The sequence below is a fragment of the Mus caroli genome, unplaced genomic scaffold (assembly GCF_978045245.1).
Source record: "Mus caroli unplaced genomic scaffold, Mus_caroli_1 scaffold_2, whole genome shotgun sequence".
In the NCBI taxonomy this organism is placed as follows: domain Eukaryota; kingdom Metazoa; phylum Chordata; class Mammalia; order Rodentia; family Muridae; genus Mus; species Mus caroli.
In genome coordinates, this window is record NW_028227257.1 from 50380811 (window position 1) to 50401894 (window position 21084).

Here is a 21084-nt window from a genome sequence, read left to right on the forward strand (position 1 = left end):
GGGCCCAAATCTTTCCTAGCTGGCCCCAAGGTATAGCAAAAGCAGGAAGTAAATGCAGGGGGAAGGGGGAGAGGAAGGAGAGAGTGATGGTACAAAAATAGCGTGTGTGTAGGAAGGACTTCAGTGCCTCTTGGTAAAGACGCGCTGGGGGAGAGGAACAGCAAAAAATGCTGTGGCAGGGAAAGGAGAGGGGCAGGGCTGGGCCCTAGGGAGGAGACAGACCAGAGGCCTTCTATCAGGGAGAATAGATTGGAGGTGGAGAGGGCCCAGGCAACACTGTACTAGGAGACACCTGGGCTGCAAAATAGTGACCCTAATGAGGAAGAGGAGGGACAGGAGAGCCAATCCCAAAGGACAGAGCCTCTGGATGCAAAATGTACCCTAGCTCTGGGTTTCCATGAGCTAGGTCAGGTGCTTGGTTAATCGGCAGAAGGCTGGGCACCAAGGCAGAGAAGAGGAATCAAGACCCTCTCTTATAAACTGGAGAGTTTCTGAGTTGGAAGTTCAGAGATAGCAAATTTTGCTTCTCACAATGGTGGTTGAGGGACATAATGATGCAAGACAGGCCCTACTGGCCCATCCTCTCAATAAAGAGGATGTTTAGGCACAGAGGAGAAGGAGGATGATTGCCTAATGGTGTAGAAAGCCCCTTATGCAATGGCACACACACACACACACACACACACCACAGAGTCCTCTGCACCCATGACCAAAAGCCTGGGAGATTTTTTAGTTTTTTTTCCTTTTCTTCTTTTGTTGTTTGTTTGTTTGTTTTTGAGAGGCAGGCAGGGTGCATCTGTTGAACCCAGGACCCAGCTTCCAAGCCTTAGATCTTTCCTCCTGGTCTAAGAAGCTGCAGACTTGGAGAAAGACCTTGTTTCTATGTCTCTGCTCTTTTTAAAGCAGACCAGGCCAACATGAGCAGCGACCCAGAACTGCCACTGGGAGAGTTACATGAGCTGATATTTGCAGTGCATTTTAAGAAGAGCCTACCATGTACCAAGGGCAAGGACAGTGTTTGAGAAGTGTTTGGCAGCAGCAATCCTTGAGGGACCACGGGGCAGCCCTAGCTGGAAGGTTGGTTGTATTTCTTTGGACCTAGGGGATTACAAGAACTCACTTGCAGTCTGGGAGAAGGTGCAGGGAAAGAATGAACAGAGGAGGTCTTGTAGGGAGTGTAGGTTACAAGTGCGCATGTGTGTTAGCTTGGTTAGATAAGGGCAACAGTTTGTGGCCAGCATGTCGGGAGGGTGGTCCAGAAGCCCAAGAGAATTGGTTCTGCAAATAGGAACCCCTGTAGGCAAGATTCAAGTAGGGCCTACCTTGCTTGATTGATACACTCAAAGGGCCACTATACTTGGAATAAGAGGTGGCTAGAGGGAAGAGAATATGGAGTCGGGGGGGGGGGTAGGCAAGAAAGAAAACTTGGTTCTAGCATCTGAGCTGAGCTGCAGTGTCTCCAGCTCTTTAAATTGTGTCTGATAGAACCATGGTGTCCACTAAAGCCTTGTGAAAACCCTCCCCCAAAATTAGCTGGCCATGGTGGCGCACGCCTTTAAGCCCAGCACTTGGGAGGCAGAGGCAGGCAGATTTCTGAGTTCGAGGTCAGCCTGGTCTACAAAGTGAGTTCCAGGACAGCCAGGGCTATACAGAGAAACCCTGTCTCAAAAAAAAAAAAAATCACCTGAGATTGGAGGAAGAAGGGCCTACTGCTGGAGTCGGAGATGATGCAGCCTCCTGCCCTGTGCTGCTCATCGTTCTGGGGCAAGCACACACAGACACCGACCTGCCTGGGATTAGGAACTGGGAGATTAGGAGGAATAATAATTGTACTACCTGCTGTTTATATATAGCATCTTTGGCAAAGGCGCTCAGCAGAGCTTCTAAACTACCCTCTTCACTCTCACATCTGAGTGTGGGGGAGTTGACATTTGTCCATATAAAAGTCACTTGTGCTCACCCATCAGTTGCTGTGAGTCCCCTGAGATTTGTGGACAAATGTGTAAAACTAAAGGGGCAAGGTACAGCCTGCCTGGGGTCGCACACAGATTATGACAGATAATTGATACGAACCAGCCATCACAATAGCCAGTCTGGGTGCTTTAATCCAGATGTTATTCGTTCACGGTTCCTGCACTTACCAGCATGCATTGAGTGTCTACTGTGTGCTTGCCAGTGCACTGAGCAGTCGAGATGTGGCAGCTGGGAAGAACAAACCAGGTACATGACCCTGTGCTCAAGGAGCTGACAGATTAACCCGTAATGCTTCACATGTCAGATGAGTATCAGAGCTCCAGGGAGGGATGAATAGAGTCAGGCCAAGGGTACCCATCAAGAGGGGCAGTGTAGTTACAAGATGGGAGATATGTGTACGCTCTCACCTAGTGCCCATTTCTTCCCTCCCTCCTGTCCATTCCTCACTCAGCAGCCAGGGAATCCTTTTATATGAGGCTATTTGGCTTAAGCAATTAGGGGCTGTTTTTTTTCTTCTTCTTCTTCTTCTTCTTCTTCTTCTTCTTCTTCTTCTTCTTCTTCTTCTTCTTCTTCTTCTTCTTCTTCTTCTTCTTCTTCTTCGTCTTCTTCTTCTTCTCCTCCTCCTCCTCCTTCTCCTCCTCCTCCTCCTCCTCCTTCTCTTCCTCTTCCTTCTCCTCCTCCTCCTCCTCCTCCTTCTCTTCCTCTTCCTTCTCCTCCTCCTCCTCCTCCTCCTCCTCCTTCCCTACTAATGGCCAGGACATGATTGCAATCTCAGGAGGTTTTGACCTCTGTAAGGGCAACAAATACATTTTTGGTATGTGCCAGGCCCTAAGATCTACGCTCTCTCCTTGAGGCCCCAAACACCCCACCATGTTTCTAGATGCTGGGAACAAGGCCAGACAGACATTGACTTGACCAGAGCCACTCTGCCAGGCATGCTGGGGCCTGCAGAGTCACAGTACTACTGATGTAGCCTTGCCCACGCTTGCCCCCGATTCCCATAGCCCTGGGCTGGCATCAGCAGGCCAGCCTGCCTGGCTGCCTTTGTGTGGGACCTTCAGGAGGCTCAAGTTGCCAAGGACCTATTTTTACAGGGCAAGAGGAACCATTTACAGTTAGAGACCTCAGCTCTGAAGCCAGAATGATTAAAAATAAAAGTACCACAGACCCCCGGGGGCAGCTTGGACCGCAGGCTGCCTGTCCTGGCGGGAAAGCCACTGAGCAGGCTGGAAGCAGAGAGTGATGTGACTGGCTAGCTCTGATGTAGGCCACTTTGGGTCTCACAGCAGTCCCTTTCTGGGAGTGGCTGCTGTTAGTCCCATTTTGTAGCTGTAAAAACAGAGGCTCAGAGGGGTCATGACTTGCGTAGGACACGTAGCTGTTCGGTCCCCAAGTAGTCAAGATTTGAACTTTGAATTCAACTCTTAAAACAACAATAAAATACTTCTATTTGTTCAGCATCTGCTATGCTTTGCAGTTTTGTTCTTTTTTAATAAACAATTTCTTTATTTTTATTTCCTGTGCATATTCGCCTGTGTCTATGTCTGTGTGAAAGGTCATATCCTCTCAAACTGGAGTTAGAGGCAGTTATGAACCACCATGAGGGTACTGAGAATTGAACCCAGGTCTTCTGGGAGAACAGCCAGTATCCTTGATTGATGAACCATCCCTCCAATCCCTGCAGTCTCGTTCTTGTGACATGGTCCTGCCATACCTGGGAGGAGTGCTAATTACTGTATCATTTTACAGCAGAGAAAGGCAAAGGTTGAAACCACCCCTTCTACTAGGCCTGTCAGAGTGGTCTTGCCAGAGTTCCCCATTACCCAGCTTCTCCCCCAATGTTCCCTGTCCTCATCCCAATTTAAATTTACCTTCTTAGTGTGTACAGTGGTGTGTCTGCATTGTGACCTTTATCGTGCCTCTCTATGGGTTGGCTCAGCCCAGAGGCTTGGCGGTTGTCTCTGGGGACAGATCCAATGGCTCAAAGTTTAGCATACTGAGATTAGCCAAGGAGTAAGTTACCTCCATCTGGACTGTGTAGATTAGGGCAGTGGTAGAGCCCTACCCAAAATGTTTCTTGTAAGGGTTAAATGAGTTCTTATTGGCTGTAACTGCAGCCTCAGGACTTACAACAATAAGCAGTAGATAGAAAATTAGCATGTGTTAGATTTATAAAGTGCTTTGTCCCAGCTCACAGGTGAGGAGTCACAAGGACTCACACTGCAAGGCAGGTATCTCCCTACCAGCCTGTGCTGCGGCCACGGTGCTTGATAATCATCTCTTCTTTGGCCACAGCCCCCACATCTGTGATTTTCCAGTATGGGTGAACTTCAGATCCCCTAGAAAGATTGTTAGACATAGGTTCCAAAACCCCACCCCAATTTCCTTCAGGAGGTGCCAGGGGTCCCAGGGAGCTGATGCTGCAAGTCTGGGGACCACACTTTGAACCAAGACACAAATGGTTTAGGAGCCTGGCCCCAGCTTCCCTGTAGATGGTCAGTTTGTTCTGGTCCTGTCTTCTTAGGGAAAGGCAGAGGTAAGGACACCGTCAGACTATGAGAAGGCAACAATGTTTCCAGGCTGGGGGTGGGGCGGGGGCGGGGCTATGACAGATCATTTACCACACCCCCAGGGAGCCATGAGGTAATTAGTGCTTTCCCAGGAAAATCAGAGACTGAACCACTCACCAGGCAAGCAGACAGGCAGCTAAGCAAGCTCCCTAGCTCAGCTTGCTCACTCTCCCCCTAAGCTCATCAGGAGTGGGAAGCATTGTCAGGCCCTGAACAGTGTTCTCAGGCTTTGGGGACCTGGTTCTACCCAGAGCCAGCCCAGCTGTGCCGAGCTGAGCCTTCCCCACAGCAAGCCCAGGCAGAACGTTCATTACATCTATGAATAACAACAGACCTGGGTTCCAAGGCTGAGTGCCTGGTTAAACACTGCTAAATCAGAACCTAGGCATAGAAGTCCACAGAGAGCCCCAATCCACAAAGAGTCCAGTGTACTGACTCCTCCCTGAGACTCTCTCACCTGGACCCCGAGAAACAATCTTATCCCCACTCTACAGGTGGGAAAACTGAGGCAGAATGTAAGATGCTTGTCCAAGGCGCACACACACGACTTGAAAGCTCCAGGAAGCAGGCTTTAAAGTGAGCAGTGTGACCTCCCCTCCTCTGCAGTACTGGGCTTTGTCCAGAGCTTGGGACCGTCCACAGTACCCTCTCTGTGTCTCTCTGCCCATTAAGATGACAGCTTAATGGTATACACATCCTTCCGTGGTCCCAGTGCTGACCAAGCCTGTGATAGGTCAGGGCATGCAGGGTCTGAGGAAAGAAACAACAGATGTCATACAGCTCAGCTTCCATTGATGGCCCACATAGCCTAGGGGTGGAGAGACCTTCATTTGTTTCTGGGTCTGCCCTCTCTAGCTGTGTGACCTTGAGGGACTGTATGCCACGTTGAAATCCAGAATTATTAGAGTGGGGAGGAGGGGGGGAGAGAGAGAGAGAGAGAGAGAGAGCGAGAGAGAGAGAGAGAGAGCACAAGATCACTAAAATCAGTAGAGTGCGACATGAGACACTTCAACCCCTTCTTCATTTTAGTTCTGGTCAAGGCATAGCTCAGGCACGGTACCTTGGGGTCCCTTTACACTTATCTTTTTCTCCCTCCCCACATGTAAGTCAATCTTCTTGGTTCTATCTTCATAAATCATACTACCCGCATCATACCCTGCTCTGACACCTGCCTTCCTCACATCCTCTCTGGCTCCTTTCTCCTTGAACTGTTCACCGTGCTCTTCATAAACCACCCAGAAGCCTTCCTCGTCATATTTTGAAATGAAATCGGAAAGTCTTATCTTGTTCAAACGGGTCTCACATGGTACGCCATGCTTCTACATGATTCACCCAGAACATTCCTGCCTCAGGACCTCTGCACTTGCTGTCAGCTTTGACCGCAATCCTCTCTCCCCAGTTATCTGCCTTGCTTGTCCTAACTCTTCCCGCTCTACTCAAACGCAGTCTCCTCAGGAATGCCCGCCTCAGCCACACTATCTAAACTTGTGCTCTTGCTTTGCTCACCTGCTCCTCTTTTTTGGGGTGGGGGTGGGTGGGATGGGGTGTAATCATATTTCCTGGTAATTAATGTTCCATATTAAGGGTTGAGGTGACTCTCCACTCATATTAAGGCTACATGTAGATTCCACCTTTATTCCCTTGTACCTGAGCTGAGCATGCACACAGTAGGGCCTCAGGAAGTAGCCGATGACAGTAGATGATGGAGTTGAGCAGAAAGCAGAAGGCTCTGCCTGTAAGAGCACTGGCTGCTTCTCAGAGGGGCTGAGACCCCTCCATCCTGAGGGAGGTTGGGCCTGGCTTGTCCAACTCCCACTACCTTCCCAGACAGGGAGTCCAAGTCTCTCTCTGGTGTCATTCTGTTTTAGGACTGGAGTATCGGTTCCTGCTACAGGACCTGAGTCTAAGGGAAAGCCTGAGCAACACACACCACTTCCTGTCTGTCAGTTTCTGCCGAACATCGACAGTGGCCTTTGAGGAACAATAGCCACACGGGGCCTGTACAGTGCCACTGCCCATGGAGTGGAAAGTCTCTGCTCCGAGAATACGTATATCAGCAAGAGCCTTTGTCATACTGGGTCAAGGCTGAACTCATCTGAGCCTACTCACAACAGAGCTAGCAGGCTGTCTGCAGAGACAGGCTGCCTGGACGGACCACTGGGTTGGCAGCCAGACCAGACTATGAGTTTTTGGTACGATTCCCATCTCCACCTCTAGTTTCCGCTAGGCTCTCCACTCCTGACCTTCTGCCCCAACTGTCCGTCACACCTGAGATCCCACTTTGGACCCCATCTGCTGCTGTGTTTGTCACAAAAAAAAGCAGGGCCTGTCCAGAGCAAGACAGGGTTGAGGGGAGGCTGAGCTGACGCGGAGCTCACTACCTGCAATCAGGCAATCGTAGCTCAGAGAAATCCTGAGAAATCTGAGGCCTGCCTGTGTTCCTGCTGCCTCTGAGTTCCCAGGTAAACTGTTCCCCACCTCCCTGCCCTGTGTCACCACCCTGGAGTCTCCCAAGGGCCCAGTGTCAGCCACTGTACATGGTGGCTGTGGAATAATGAACGAATAGGAATGTCACTTGCAGGTGAAAAGAGTAGCTCTTTTGCCATCTGTCACCTAGAGGGCTTGTAGTCAATGCAGTGCAATTGTCCTGGGAGTGTGTCTGTGTGTGTGTGTGTGTGTGTGTGTGTGTGTGTGTGTGTGTGTGTGTGATTCTGAGTCTGTAGCTGTTTCTAAGCTTATTTATATGTGTTCACAAACGAGTGTGGACACACGTGTCTATTTACACATACCAAATGTGCCGGACCTGTCTTTGTGATTTTGCATGTCACTATGGGTTATGTGTCTGTACATGGTTGTTTGCATGTGTGTGAGAACTGTAGACATATGCATCATGTGCTGTCTGTGACATCAGCATGCAGCATGCATGCCTTTCCGTGTCTGTGAATCTGCATGTCTGAAACATTCTTTGATGTATCTTGTTATGTGTGCTTCTGCCTTCTTCCCCTACTAGGCTCTCCTGGGGGGGAGCTGGGCTTCTCCTGTAGCATTTCTTCACTTCAGAGTTACCTGACTGGCTAAATCCAGACGTGGTCCACACCCCTCCTCCCCTCCAGCTAGAGGTGCTAATCACTGGGTTATATGCAGATGGCAAATGTGTAGCTGCTAAGGCTTAGGGGAGGGGCAGTAGAGGGGGTGTGCAGATGAGCAGAGGGGAGGGGTGGGGAATGGGTGAGAGGAGAGGGGAGAAGAGAGAGAAAGAGACAGGGAGAGGGAGAAAGGAGAGAGAGCAGACAGAGGAATGGAAAGGAGGGAGGAGAGAGAGGAGGAAGGGAGGGAGAGAAGGGGGGAAGGGGGGAGGGAGAGTAAGAAAGAAAGAGACAGAGACTATGCATTTAGAAGTAGAATAGGCCTGTGGCCTTTAGGTGCTGTGAGTTACAAGGTCCTTTCCTGAAGTATGGCTTTTACCAAGAAAAAGGGAACACTATGGTGGTGTTTAGTTTTAGCACCATAGGATTACAGGATGCTAAAACATCTTAGGTCGGTGAAATTGTGGCATCTTGAACCAGCACAATTCTAGGTTACCAGAGCCACAATCAAGGGTGGAGCTCTTGCTGGGATGGTGATGTCTGCTAGGCTTCAAAGAGACAAATGACTGAGGCACTTATTCAACATTGCAGAACCACCAGGTTCTCGAGGCCTCCCTCAGTCCTTACCAGTTACTGAGGCCCTCCTGGCTGGTATACCCTGCTCCCTGCCCTAAACTCTCCAGCCCAGGGGCTTGGCTGCCCTTCAGTATATAATCCTACCATTTAGGTTACTGAGTCTTTTGTCTACTCTCCCATGCGCCTCCTGGTCCCCTGTCTCCAGTCTCCCTTCCCTTCCCACTCTCCTCACATGACCCAGCTCAGTCTTGTCATGTCCACCCTGGACTCTCCCAGATGTCCCTGCCCCTGGCTCTGTCTCCCTTTTATCTACAATAAACTGTCTCCTCCACCGTCCCTAGGAGCAGTCCTGTGTCTTTCCTTTTTCTTTCTTTATTTCATTCAATATCTTCTGCTGCGTTTTTCTCTTCCCGGATTCAGCTTTTCTTTGAATACAATCATGGCCAGGGAGTGACTTTGAAAGCTCATCGGCCTCAGGCCCAGCTGTTTGGGGGCATTCTTAAGGCTGGCAAACTGAATAAGGCTTCTCACCTGCGTGGTCTGCAGACTCATATTACCTTCATAGATTGTGCTTCCAGCCAACATGAGGGTGCCTATGTTCCCAGAATGTGCGTGCAGAGGCTTAGCTGCTGCAGGTATATAGACAATAAGGGGGTAGATATCTGTCTGTAATGGAGGCTGAGTAACCCAACCTAAGAGCGGATGGCCAGCTAAGCAGGCAGACACATTCACTGGAATACCCAATGGGCTCTCTCTCTCTCTCTCTCCCTCTCTCTCTCTCCCTCCCTCTCTCTCTCTCTCTCTCTCTCTCTCTCTCTCTCTCTCTCTCTCTCTCTCTCTCACACACACACACACAGTCTTCTGTAGCTTAGACTAACTTCAAACTCATCATATAGCAAAGAATGATCTTGAACTTTTAATTCTCCTGCCTCCACTTCCCAGGAGCTGGGATTACAGATACGTATCATTACACCAGATTTTGTGTTACTGAAGATAGACCTCAGGGCCTTTTGCATAATAGGCGAATATTCTACCTACAGCCACATCTCAAGATCTTCCTTCCTTATTGTGCCTCTGGATGGAAGCTTAAAAGACCAGGTTGTGTCCCTTCCCGGGGATTCTGGGAACCATCCCCGAGGTCAGTCACTGCTTTGAAATCCCCAGAATTGACCAAAGCTCTTTAGCTTGGGCTCTGGCTGCTAGCCTCCCCTGCTGTGTCCAGTCCTTCCTTTGTATGAAACTTTGTTGCCTTTTATTTTTGCTACAAACCTTTATTCATTAGTGGAGTAAAAGCTCTCAGTTAATTCTAAGTGCCATCAGAAAAAGTGTTTAACATATTTAATTCTTAATTTCCCAGAGTTTTCAACATTTAGTACACAGGAGGCATTGAATAGATGTTTGTTGAATGACTGACTGATTGTGTCCATTAAATTCAGCTCAGTTCTCCTTTGCCTTCTCGTTCCCATAAGCCCTTGCAGGTGTCTTCCCAGGTCACACTGTCCCTAGGAGCATCTGTGGGTGAGAATCTTTACAGGCACAAAAAAACTTGTAGTTAACACTGTCAGATCAACCTTCCTACCTGTGGCATCCAGATGGGGCTGCCCCATTTGCCTCTTGTCTGGTAAGGTCACCCAGAGTCTGGCACCCAGGAAATGCAGGCAATTGCCAGCAGCTCTGCATGATAACTTGCAGTCCCCATTGATCCCAACTGTGAGTTCCAGGCCAACCCATTGGCAGCATCTGCTTCAGAGTCTAATTTGCAATTGCACGTGCCCAGGTTCTTGCCACTTAATATTTAATAGCCAGACAGCTGGCCTTTGCTGGAAGCCATTTAAGAACCTGATTACCTTTTATCTGAACTTGGCTCTAAGTGAGTCCTGGACTGCTTTGAGATTAAGCATAAAGCCGGCATCCTAAGTCTGGGGCCAGCAGAGACCTAGATCATTAGGTGCTGGTAGAGGACTGGCTGCCTATGGGCTTGGTGCTCCTGGATGACCTTACAGGCAAGAGCGAGGTGGGGCAGTTCCAAATGTCCCTGCCTCTCCTCTTGTACCACAGGTCCACTTGGGCAGGAGGAGAAAGGAAGAGTGCTAATGGGACCTTCCCTGACTCATATCCTAGCTGGATAAGGGGGAAAGGGGGATTCCGTCTGGGCCATTTCCCAACAGGAAAGGCGGTTCTATCCTGTGTGGCTTGGCCACTCAGAGCGAGTGTGTGTGGATCCATCAATGCCATGGAGATGGGTCCAGGTTGCCATACCAGTTTATTCTAGCATAAGACTGTGGATTCTTCCACAGAAGGACATGAGGAAGTAGTAATGTTCTGCTCCCTTGATAGCCACACCCCCTACCCCACCCCACCCTACCCCTACCTCCTGGCCTGGGGATGCTGGGGTCAGCTCTGAAGCCAAAACTCTGTAGAACTGTTGAGTGGAGATGGAGAAGATCCAAATGACCTGTGCAGCATTAGGAAGGTTCAGGAAGGAGGAGTATCAGTCTCTGCTATTGTCCCCCAGGGGTCCACAGGGTCAGGAAACAGACTTCAGAGTTGGTTTCTCAGCGGATGTGGAGAGAGGTGCTCTTGGAATTCACCCCTGGGAACACAGCCTTCTCTGATCCCAGGGGGAACTTCACAGGGTCGGGAGGTTGGTCCTGGAGCTTGTTTTGCTCCCATTAATCTTGGAAGAGTCCAAGTCCCCGTCCCACATGCCACTTCTGCACACACCAGGCTGCCCCACTGCCCAACCCTTTCCTGCAAAGTCCTCAGTGCTTGTAAACATCACAGTGTTCTGGAATGGGTGATATTTATCAAGCACTTTCTCTATATAAGGTGCATACTAAGTGAACAGTTGCTCATACGTATCTCATTTAATCCTGACCGTCCCAGCCCCTATTTCTCTCTGCTATGACAACATTCACAGGTGTGGGCTGTGCCTTTAGAATGTAGCCCTGCGCCAACACCTTTCCACCCTGAACTACCTTCATCGACCAGCACCTGAGCGTCTCCTCAGCTCATCTGTCTCTCTCCTGGCCCCTCCAATCTACCCTTTGCCAGCAGTCAGGAGGTCCTTCAGCAAGAAATCATATCAGGTCCTTTCCCAGCTTTGACCTACCTAAAATTAACCCCAGATTCTACAGCCAACACTGCTTCAAAGCCCCACCCCCTCTACTCCACCCTCAACTGTATAATCTTGCATGCACAATTTGCTTCGGTCACATAGACATTCTTCTCCTCAAATGAGCCTATGGATGCCAACTTAGGACTTTCCTGTGACTACTGTGGGTCCCTTGAGGCTCTGTTCCAAAGTCAGAATCCATCATTATTCTGTAAAACACTCCCTCCTTGCACCCAGTCTCTTTCCTAGTTTCACATTTTTTAGCTCCTTTCACCTTCTGATACCTTTCCTATTTATTTATTTATTTATTTATTTATTTATTTATTTATTATGTGCCAACCCCCATGTAAACTTCACTTACAGTGGAACCCTTGCTATTGGATGCTCAGGACCTAGAAAGTGCCTGGCAGGAAGTGGATGGAGTCCGTTCAAGGACTGTGAATGTGGCCTTAGGAATAGGCCAATATGGTGGTATTATCCCAATTTACAGAAGGTTTGGCAAAGTTAAGTACAATTTGCTACATCCAAAGGATGAAGTCAGCTTCAGCCCTCATCTCTGTGGCTCAGTGCCCAAACTGTGACTCACCACTCTGCTTCACCCCCACCAAAGCCGAGGTAACACCATGCGAGAGGGAGCAGAAGGATTATAAGAACTGGGGGGTGGCAGGGAGGATATAGCATAGCCATTGCAGTCATGAGCACACAGCAATTCTGGTTTCCTCCACAAGGCCTGCACACAACCAAAGAAGACAGGTGAGGACCAGTTAGAAAGAGAAAGGGGGTAGGCAGGACCAGACAGCATAATGAGGACGAATATGGTATGACACATTATATACGGGCATATAATTGTAAAAATATTAAAAATTCAAAATTTCTAATCATTAATTAATTTTTTAGAAGCTCTATCGGGGGACATGCTGGCACATGTGATCCCTAGGCTCATCTTGGGTCCCTGTCCTGGGGCTAGGCCTGGGAGTCTAGGATGAGGCCCCACATCAGCAACATCCCTCTGTCCCATGCCAGCTCCTCTTAACCATTACCAGCTCCTATCAAGGGTGTAGGCTTCTGAAAGCTTTGGAACACTCTCAGAGACAGTCTTTGACATACAGTTAATGAAATAACAAGACACTTTACCCATTATCTGGTAGTAATATCTTTTGTTGCCAGGCTAGCTCTGCAGCTAGGATATCACAACCTAGTCTCAGGCTCTCCAGATCCTCCTGTAGGCTTCAGTGAGGATGGACCCCCTCTATCCTTTCACCTTCTGACTCCTCACCATCCTCATACCCCACATCAGTTCTCCAGGATTACTGCTGGGCCTAGAAGGAGAGGTCACAGGTATTTGGCTGTACAACAATGGGTAAGGAGTGACCCCAGATCTTACACAGTGATGTAGAAAAACACCCAGTGTCCACAGGAGGCTCCCTGACTGCAGCCATTTAGCATTGCCACATGATTACCTCCAAGTATGACTTCCACTGTGCCAGGCAGAGGTGGAAGGCACCTGCCTCTAGGCAACCTTCAAGTGGGGATCCAGTTTGGGTCTGGGGCCATATCCATACCCCATTCCTAACTGGCATCCTGACACTCTGTCCTTGTGTGTCACTGAGCCTCAACTTCTCCAATAATTCCCCATCAGTAGGCGCATATGGAACACAATGTGGGGCACTCAAGAAGGCTTATGGGTATGTGGGGGTGAGGGTGACCTTCTGGAATCCTGGGATTCCCAGTGCCAAAATACACCTGAAATAGTGTAGCTTTAGGGCCCTGAACATGTTCCTGATGGGTGATGTTATCAATCTCCTAGACAGTGGGAGTGTCTCCCTCCCTAACTCTGTGATTTTTTAGAGGGCAGTGGAACTGGCAGTCACTCTCCTCTCAAAGACCCACAGAGGAGAAAAGATAGACTTAATGATGACAAGCAATATGGCCACTTGCTAGAGGCCAAAGCTGGTGCTGGGACCTGTCAAGGTCACTTTGTTGTCCCTAGCCTTGAAGGCTCTGCCTGACTTCCACTGAGACACCTCCCACTTCTATCAGATTTGCTCCTGACCCCGGGCCCAGACCCAGCATTCCTGCTCACTAGCTCCCCCTGTCCAAGATTTCTCCAAATCTGTCTGCTTCCTTCTCACATCCCCTGCCCACTATGCTTCAGCAGTGCCCATCACCAGCCACTGCTCAGTAGGGTCCTGCCAACCTCTGCAACCTGGATCTGTCTTCAGTCTCTGCTCCAGTGCAGCCAGGCTGTGCCCTGGGTGGTTTTTCTAGTGACAAGGCTGTGCTCTCCACAGTTCAGTGGTTTCTCTGTAGTCCTTGGGGTACAGACCAGCTCTTCAAACTCTTTGTCACCAAGATCTTCCCTGAACCTGTGCAAATACCACATGGCATTTCTGTGAACATAACTATGTCTTTGAATGGCTACTCCCTTTGCAGAGAGCACCATTCTCACCACATCTACACAGCTAATTCTCACCTATAAGACCAACTCTTGGGGGTATCATTTAAAGAAGGATTTCATCAGGCTCCTTCTCTTTCTTCTTTCCTTCTTTTATTTCTCCCCACTTCCTTTCTGGTAGATTACTTTGTTTTATGTATGGATATTTTGCCTTGCTAGTATGTATATGTTTCACATATGTGCTTGGTGCCGGGGGGGGGGGGGGGCAAAACGAGGGCACTGGAGCCACTGTAACGAGTTACAAATGGTTGTGAGCTACAATGTGGATACTGTGACTCAAATCCCGATCCTCTGCAAGAGCAACAAGTGTCCTAAACGGATGAGCCACTGGCAAAGCCCCATCAGGTTCCCATCTATTGGCTAGGGACGCCCTGCACTTCCCTGGCCCATGCATATATCTCCTTCCATGGAGTATGTTCCCTTGAATGTCAAGAACACTCCTTCTCTTCCCACTCGACTGTGGGCTTCAGGATGGAGAGAGGACAGTAAGAGGACAGCCTCTAGGGCCTCCACCTAGTCTTGTAACCTACCTCTGCCGTCTTCCATGGGAAGCTTCATGCAGCTCTTATCTGCTAAATGGAGGAAGAGTGTTGTCTCCCGCATGGAGATGTCAAGAGGATGAAGTGAGTGTGAAAACTTCAGAGAAGACCTAACACACAATGTGTGCTGATGAAGCTCACTTTAAAGTTGTTATCCCCAGATCCCTCATGGATACCCCCCCCCCACCACTCCACTCAAGGACCTGTTTACCTGACAAATGAAAAGTCAGTTCCGCTATGTCACAGTTGTCTCTAAGTGAGTCTCAAACTCAGAACTAGCTGAGACCAAGGTAGCTAGGATGGTGAATGCTGATTGTCAATTGGCCAGCATCTAGAGTCACCTAGGAGATAAGCCTCTGGGAATGTGGATGAGGATGTTTACATATTGGATCAACTGAGATGAAAAGAATCATCCCAGCTGCGGGCAGCACCAATCCTCCAATCCTGTGGGTTAGAGTTCCAGAATGAACGAAGAGGAAAACAGCTAAGTACCAACTTTCACCTTTTCTGCTTCCTAACTCTGGATACAATGTGACAAGTCGCCTTATGATCCAGCCACCACAATTTCCCTGCCATGGAAGATTGTACACTTGACTTGCTACATCCCCCAAACACACATCTTTAGGTTGCTTTTGTCAGAACAACAGAACAGTAGCTAATACACTCACCAAATCCAGCAGGATGGACCTAGGACGAGCCTTTTAGAAAGCTTTTGGTATCATATTCTGATACAGATGCTCCACCCCTGAGTTAGGGCACTGCCATGGGTGATAAATGAATCTTTGCCATAGCAATCTGAGCTTTGAGGAACCTATCCAGTGAACCCTATACATGAGGATTGGGGTATGGCCTGAGAATGGAGAATTCTCAGCTCGACAGAGGGCCCTGGTGGCTCCCTTTCCCCCCGCTCTGTCTTCTTAGGATTGCTTTCAGCGAGAGCTTTATTTTGGGCTGATGGATCCTTAGCTTCTGTTCAGGGCCAGCATCCGCATACAAATGCTAACTGGAGCAGTGGCCTGCTCTGGCTCTCTGTCCTTGCCAGGCTCTGGGCTGTGAGTTCTCAGTGGGGCATGAAAATCCTGGGACTCCTGTGAGGCTGGGACCACCATGCCTGTCCAGCAGGAAGCAGATTGCCTGGGGTCCCTTTGAGAGTAAGTGTCCCCATGAGAGAGTGGCCTCTGGAAGGACTTCAGGGAACTCGGGAGCTCTGGGACAATTGGTGGCTGTTTTGGAGGGAATGGAGCTGGCAGGGACCTGGCACTCGGCTTTGAGGCCCTGCTAGACTTTGCCAAGCCTAGGCATGGTTTCCCATTGCCTGCCAGCTCCAGGGTGCTGGAGAAAGAGACCCGTGGAATCCAGTGGTACCCTTTTAGAGACCTACTACATAGGAGGAAGGCTGTATAGCTGTCCTCTCAGAGAGTCTGTTTGTACAGTTGTGAACACACTCTGCCTAGACCTTGTTGTCTGGCTGACTGGGGATCAGGTATGCTCAGAATCAACCCAGTCACCAAATAGCTAGGGAGAGAGGGCACTCCTTCTGAGCTGCCAAGGGTATGCATAGGCCATGGACGTGCAGAGGTCTGGCATGAGCTTCTATGGGCTTGCTAACTCCCGGTGGCCTGAGTCAAGTGCCTTGGCTGGGAAACCACAGTGAATGAACCAAAGCTCTCTGCTGCAAGAGGCTGGGAGTAGGAGCTGGTGGAAGCGCAGGGGAGAAAAACCCAGGCTGAGTGGCATCCAGGGTGGTGTCACAGGACCTGTTTCTGCCAGGATGCCAAGAAGGTCTCTAAGTAGAACTGTGGATATGAGGAAGAAAAGTTGCCAGGCCCAGGGAGCGGTATGTACAAAACTGCTGAGCAGGGTCAGGGCCTGCCAGTGAGAGGAGTCCTTGAGGCGGGTGTGGTTGAGATGAGGGATGGAAATGGAGAGCAGAGAGAAAGGGAGCAGGTTGGGCAGTAAAATCCTTACAGGTACCATCACACCAGAGACAGTTGGATGGGAAACAACTCAGACGAGTTAGACAAACGGTTGAAAGCACACAGCTGGTAACTGGAAGTGCCTGGCTGGACAGCCATCCCCCATGATGTCAGGGTTACCAATTCTGGGTTGCTAACTGTTGCCACAAAGCGAACAATCTTGGGTAAGACGACTGGGCACTGCTTGTTTCTGCTGCTACCTGTAAGCATATTTAGCAAGTGGTCACTTGACTTTTCTAGCCCTCGATTTGCTTATCTGTGCCCTAGAACTGATTCTGCCTGTCAGATGAATGGCTGGGAGCTGAGTCTGCCTGTGATATGGTGAGTGGTTACAAAACATAATCCCCAAAACTCAGGTCTAACCCTACCATGCTTTTTGGTGGACATGGGTTCAGGGACCTATGGTACTGAGTCTGCAGGCCTCGGGGCTTTACAAAGGAGGTTCTGTGCAGGGAGGCCCAGAAGACCAACAAAAACCTCATACAAGTGAGAATCCTTGGTTTCCTCCTGCATCATTCCTAGGGTCTGGCCCCGCTGTTCCTTTGTGGCATCCATCATGTTTGTAATTACTTGTTTAACATCTGCCTGCTTCTCTTGGCTGCATGTCCTTATCTCAGCTGGCCTCGTGTGTTCCTGGGTCCCCAGCACTGAGCCGTCTGCTTGGAGCATAATGTTTTTTAGGAAAACAAACAGCCTGGCTGGCGGAAGGAACACGGGAACACATACATGGATGCTCTTTGGAGCGGCTTGACTCAGTGACTCCTAAAGAATCTGTTCCTGACCTAGGCTTGTTGGCCACAGAGCCAGTGTGATCTTGGGCACACATTCTCTGTAAATTGAGGGGGTAAATGAGATAAGGGGGGGGGGGAGTAGAACTGGAGCATCTCAGGAGCCCTGGAGGAACCTGGGCAGCAGGATTTGGGGGCAAGGGAACCATATCAGGAAACACAAGAAGGTAGCAAGATACACAAGGGGTTCGGAGACTCCAGGTATTGGATGGATGGGAGCTCGTGATGTGTGGTGGGATCTATATGTGCTATGGCTGTGTGTGTTGAATTCAAGTGTGTGACATATTACTGTAGATAGGGGAGGTGTGTGCTAGAAAGCGAAGGCACAGAGAGGGTAACCTTTTCACTGACCTTCTTGGGGTGGGTAGTTTCAGTTCCTGTCACTTTGAATATCTATGCCCCTTGGTCTCTGCCTTTCCAACCCTCACAGGGAACTAAGTGGGCCAGATGCTGAGTGATTTGTGGCAAAAAAAAGAAGAAGAAGAAGAAGAAGAAGAAGATACAATTTTTGCCTCTCAGGAAAGACCCTCATAAATCCAGAGATAATATCAGGAGGAGCGGGGCAGGACAGAGATGCTAAAGGCCTCCAAGGTCAAGCTATTGGGCTTGGACTTAGGCCTCCTGAAGTGGGAAGTCTAGCGAAGCCTTCAGATGATCCTGACTATGGCGCTGCAGATGGAGTGATACCGAGAGCGAGAGCTCCTCGCAGAAACCGAGCTGTTTTGTGGGCAGCCTAGCTCAGCACCTGTGTGCATGCTGCGTCTGAGTGTGTATGGTAGTGTGTGTGTTAAGGGTGGACCCACTGCCTCCGCGAGAGGGAATTCAATCATTGCAATCGTTGCCGGTCCTCCGTGGCACAGGGTCGCTCAGCAAGCTGGCACTGGAATATTTTGAGCTTGCGGTAATGAAAGAAAGCTCACAGCAATTTGGCCCATCTTCAGTCTTGAAAGCCGCAGCGCGACATTCAGTCATCGGAGGCTGGGATTATCCAACGCTAATGGGGGCTGCTGCTCTCAGGCCGGTGAGGGAAAGGAGGGCTCAGAGAGGTTAAGTGACTTGCCCAGCATCACAGGATGGGTAATGGGAGGGCAAAGTCCGAGGCGCAGTTTGGCCTCTTCCCCTCCCCCAAGGCAACCCGGCTCCCCAGAATGGATCTTTGCTGAGTTTCCTGAGCGCTGGTTTCCATAGCAGCAGGCCATTCCTGCACAATAGATTCCTCCTCTTCCCTGGGCTTCCTGGCTGTGGAGGCTGCAGGGGCGGGGATGCTCCATCGTAGGGGACTGTTGGGTGCAGGCTTCCAGGAGTGAAAAGGGCCACTTGGGCGGCTTGGGGGCCTCCAGCCCTCACAGAAACCCCACCTCCGTCCCACACTGTGTTCAGGGTTTCCATTTCCACTCCGGAGTTGGGTGTTCTTCAGTTAATGAGCGGAGAGTAAGAAAATGAATAGAAACTCAACCGGGAAGGACAGACAAAAGCAATTATACAAAAACTAAGGCAGGACAAAAGATATGTTTGTTTGCAGATAAATCATCTCACTTTTGCAACCTTGGGAGGGAGGTTCTGCCCCTCCTCTTACAGAGGAGGAAACTGAGGGTGATGGGTGCTTCACAGAGTACAATCCAAGAGCCAGCCCCTCTCCCATAGGAAGGCATGGTTTAAAAGGCAGATTCCCTGGCCACACCCTCACCTATAGAATTCAGTTCTCAAGTGACAGCACTTAGGGAGTTCTCCAGGAGAAATTTTAAGAGGGCAAGGGTAGAAATGGCCAGCCTGGGCTTAGCTTGGGTTTATGCAGCAGGTAAATGCAGAGCTAGGGTTTAGGACCCAGATGGGAGCGTGAAAGGGGGAGAAATTGGCAAAGAGAGGATTTTCAAAGCAAGACATATGTTCCAGAAGAGATGGCAATAAGAAAAAAAAGTAGGGGAGCCAGAGAAGCAGAGTCAGTGGGCAGAGGTACCCTGGGCCAAGAGGAGGGGTCTGTGGGGTAATTAGGGCAAGCTTTCAGTGAAGGTAGATGCCCAAAGCTCCTCTCTAATCCCTGTGGTGGCTTCTCCAGGGTCTAAACTTCTTTTTTTCTGGAGGAGGAAACTGAAGAGGCACCAGATTAGCTTTGAACCCTGCAGGCTGCTCCAGAGGGTGTCACCTTTAATCACTAGGCTGCTTTTCAGGGAAAAGGCTCAAGGGCTAGGACCACATTCAAAGTTTGTCTCCATCACTTTCTACCTGTGTGATCCCAAGTACCAGTGTGCCTCAGTTTGCTTACCTGCAAAATGGTGCTCCAAGTGGCTTCTCAGGGGCTCGCCCAAGAGGTGCTCCAAGGGGTTTCTCAGAGGCTCACCCAAGGGGGCCCAAGGAACACGCATAGAGTGGAATCTAGTGTTGGAGAGCCAGGAAGCACCTAGAACGGGATACTGAATGGTCTCAAATGGGGGAGGGGGATACTGAATGGTCTCAAATGGGGGAGGGGGATACTGAATGTTCTCAAATGGGGGAGGGGCTGTTAGCACCTTTTGCCCTGGACTGACTGGGACAAGGGGGAGGAGAGGCCACCGTGGATTCTGCTAAGCTGAATATTCCATGGGACAGACCCAGTGATCAACTCTTGTCCACATCTGCTGCTGTAAGCCACCAAACTTCTCTAGGAATTCTCTATCCCGAGACTCACAGGAGTTCACTCCTAAGTGTCTTTGGCACGGATGCTGCCACGACTCATGGAGCGTTCTCATGACTGTTGGACATCTGCCTGGTGGCCTTCCCATGTGGCATGGGTGCCGGGGCCATACCTATGGATACTCTGCACCCACTCCAAGGACACATCTTGTATGGGCTTATTTTTCCGTGTCACAACTACGTGAGGCAGATGGACAGCAAAACTTGGGTGGTAATAAGTGCCCGGACTCCTCTCAGTTTCTGTTCTCTCAGTTTCTGTTCTCAGCTGTGAGTGGACTTGGGTTGGGGGTGGGGTAGCTGGTTGAAAAACAACCAACATGATCTTAGATTTTTCTCTTGGTGGTAACAGTTTCTTCGTTTTAGGATTGCAACAGCACAGATGACTGAAAGCGCTGATGCTTGTTAACTCCTTGACTGTGCTGTGCTGTATTTTACATATCCAGATATTTGGGACCCTACTTACCCGGGGTCTGGGGTTATCATTGTTCACGGTTTACAGAGGTAAAGACTGGGCCGGCCCCACAGACTCTAAGTAGAGGGAATTTCAACCCTGTGCTTGGGTTCCCAGACCTATTTCCTAACTACCTCTTGGTTCTCAGAAAGGGCATGGGGGTGGGGGATGTGGGCAGAGCTAGGGCTCTGATTGTCTCCTGGGGAGCAAAAATTATACTGAGGGATAAAGGACCAGAAGACAGGCATGATTGTACATGTAAGGCACTGGTGTGGGTAGTAGGGTGGCACTGCTGAGGGATGGAGGGCCAGAACAGACATCTGGCCAGTCTGCAGAAGCACGGGGCTTAAAGTGCTGGGGACCTGTGGCACTCTCACTTTGTCACCTGGTTTTGCTCTGATAGTAAAGTCTAAGTGAGGTCACACTCAGGATACTCCTGAGCCTCTCCTTTGTGCATGGAGGAAAAGCGAGATCCTTTCAGTGCCCTGGGAAAGTCTATCCTGGCTGAATGGAGCCACTCCTCTCATTTCTCCTGTGTCCAGTCTCATCCTTGTCCACTCAGCTCCAGCAACACTCCTGTGGGTGCACAGGGCACGTCTGTGGCTCCTCTGCTTATAAGGCACTTCTGAGATACCCATGTGGCTTCTCGCCTTGATGTGTCTGTGGAAAGGCCTTTCTTCCCAGGCTTACTTTAAGTGGTCCCTGCTGCCACACTGAGCGCTCCCTTCCTTGGTTTAATTATCATTCGTTCACAGCGTTTGATCAGGGTTGACACACTATGCGTTTGTGTATTTGTGTCCTGTTTGGCTGTCTCCGGACACCAGGATAACATCAGTTCTGACAGTCAGGATATTCCCAGTATCCCTAGAGCCATACCTCACCTA

General features: G+C 49.9%; 1 long non-coding RNA gene across 1 annotated transcript; it reads right to left on the reverse strand.

Annotated features, from left to right (window-relative positions):
* Positions 1-12570: 12570 nt before the first annotated feature.
* Positions 12571-14478, reverse strand: LOC147005816 (uncharacterized). The gene is made up of 3 exons (XR_015044863.1): positions 14307-14478; positions 13519-13687; positions 12571-12640 (listed from the first exon to the last, which is right to left on the reverse strand). It is a non-coding gene; the product is annotated as an uncharacterized LOC147005816 (long non-coding RNA).
* Positions 14479-21084: the final 6606 nt, after the last annotated feature.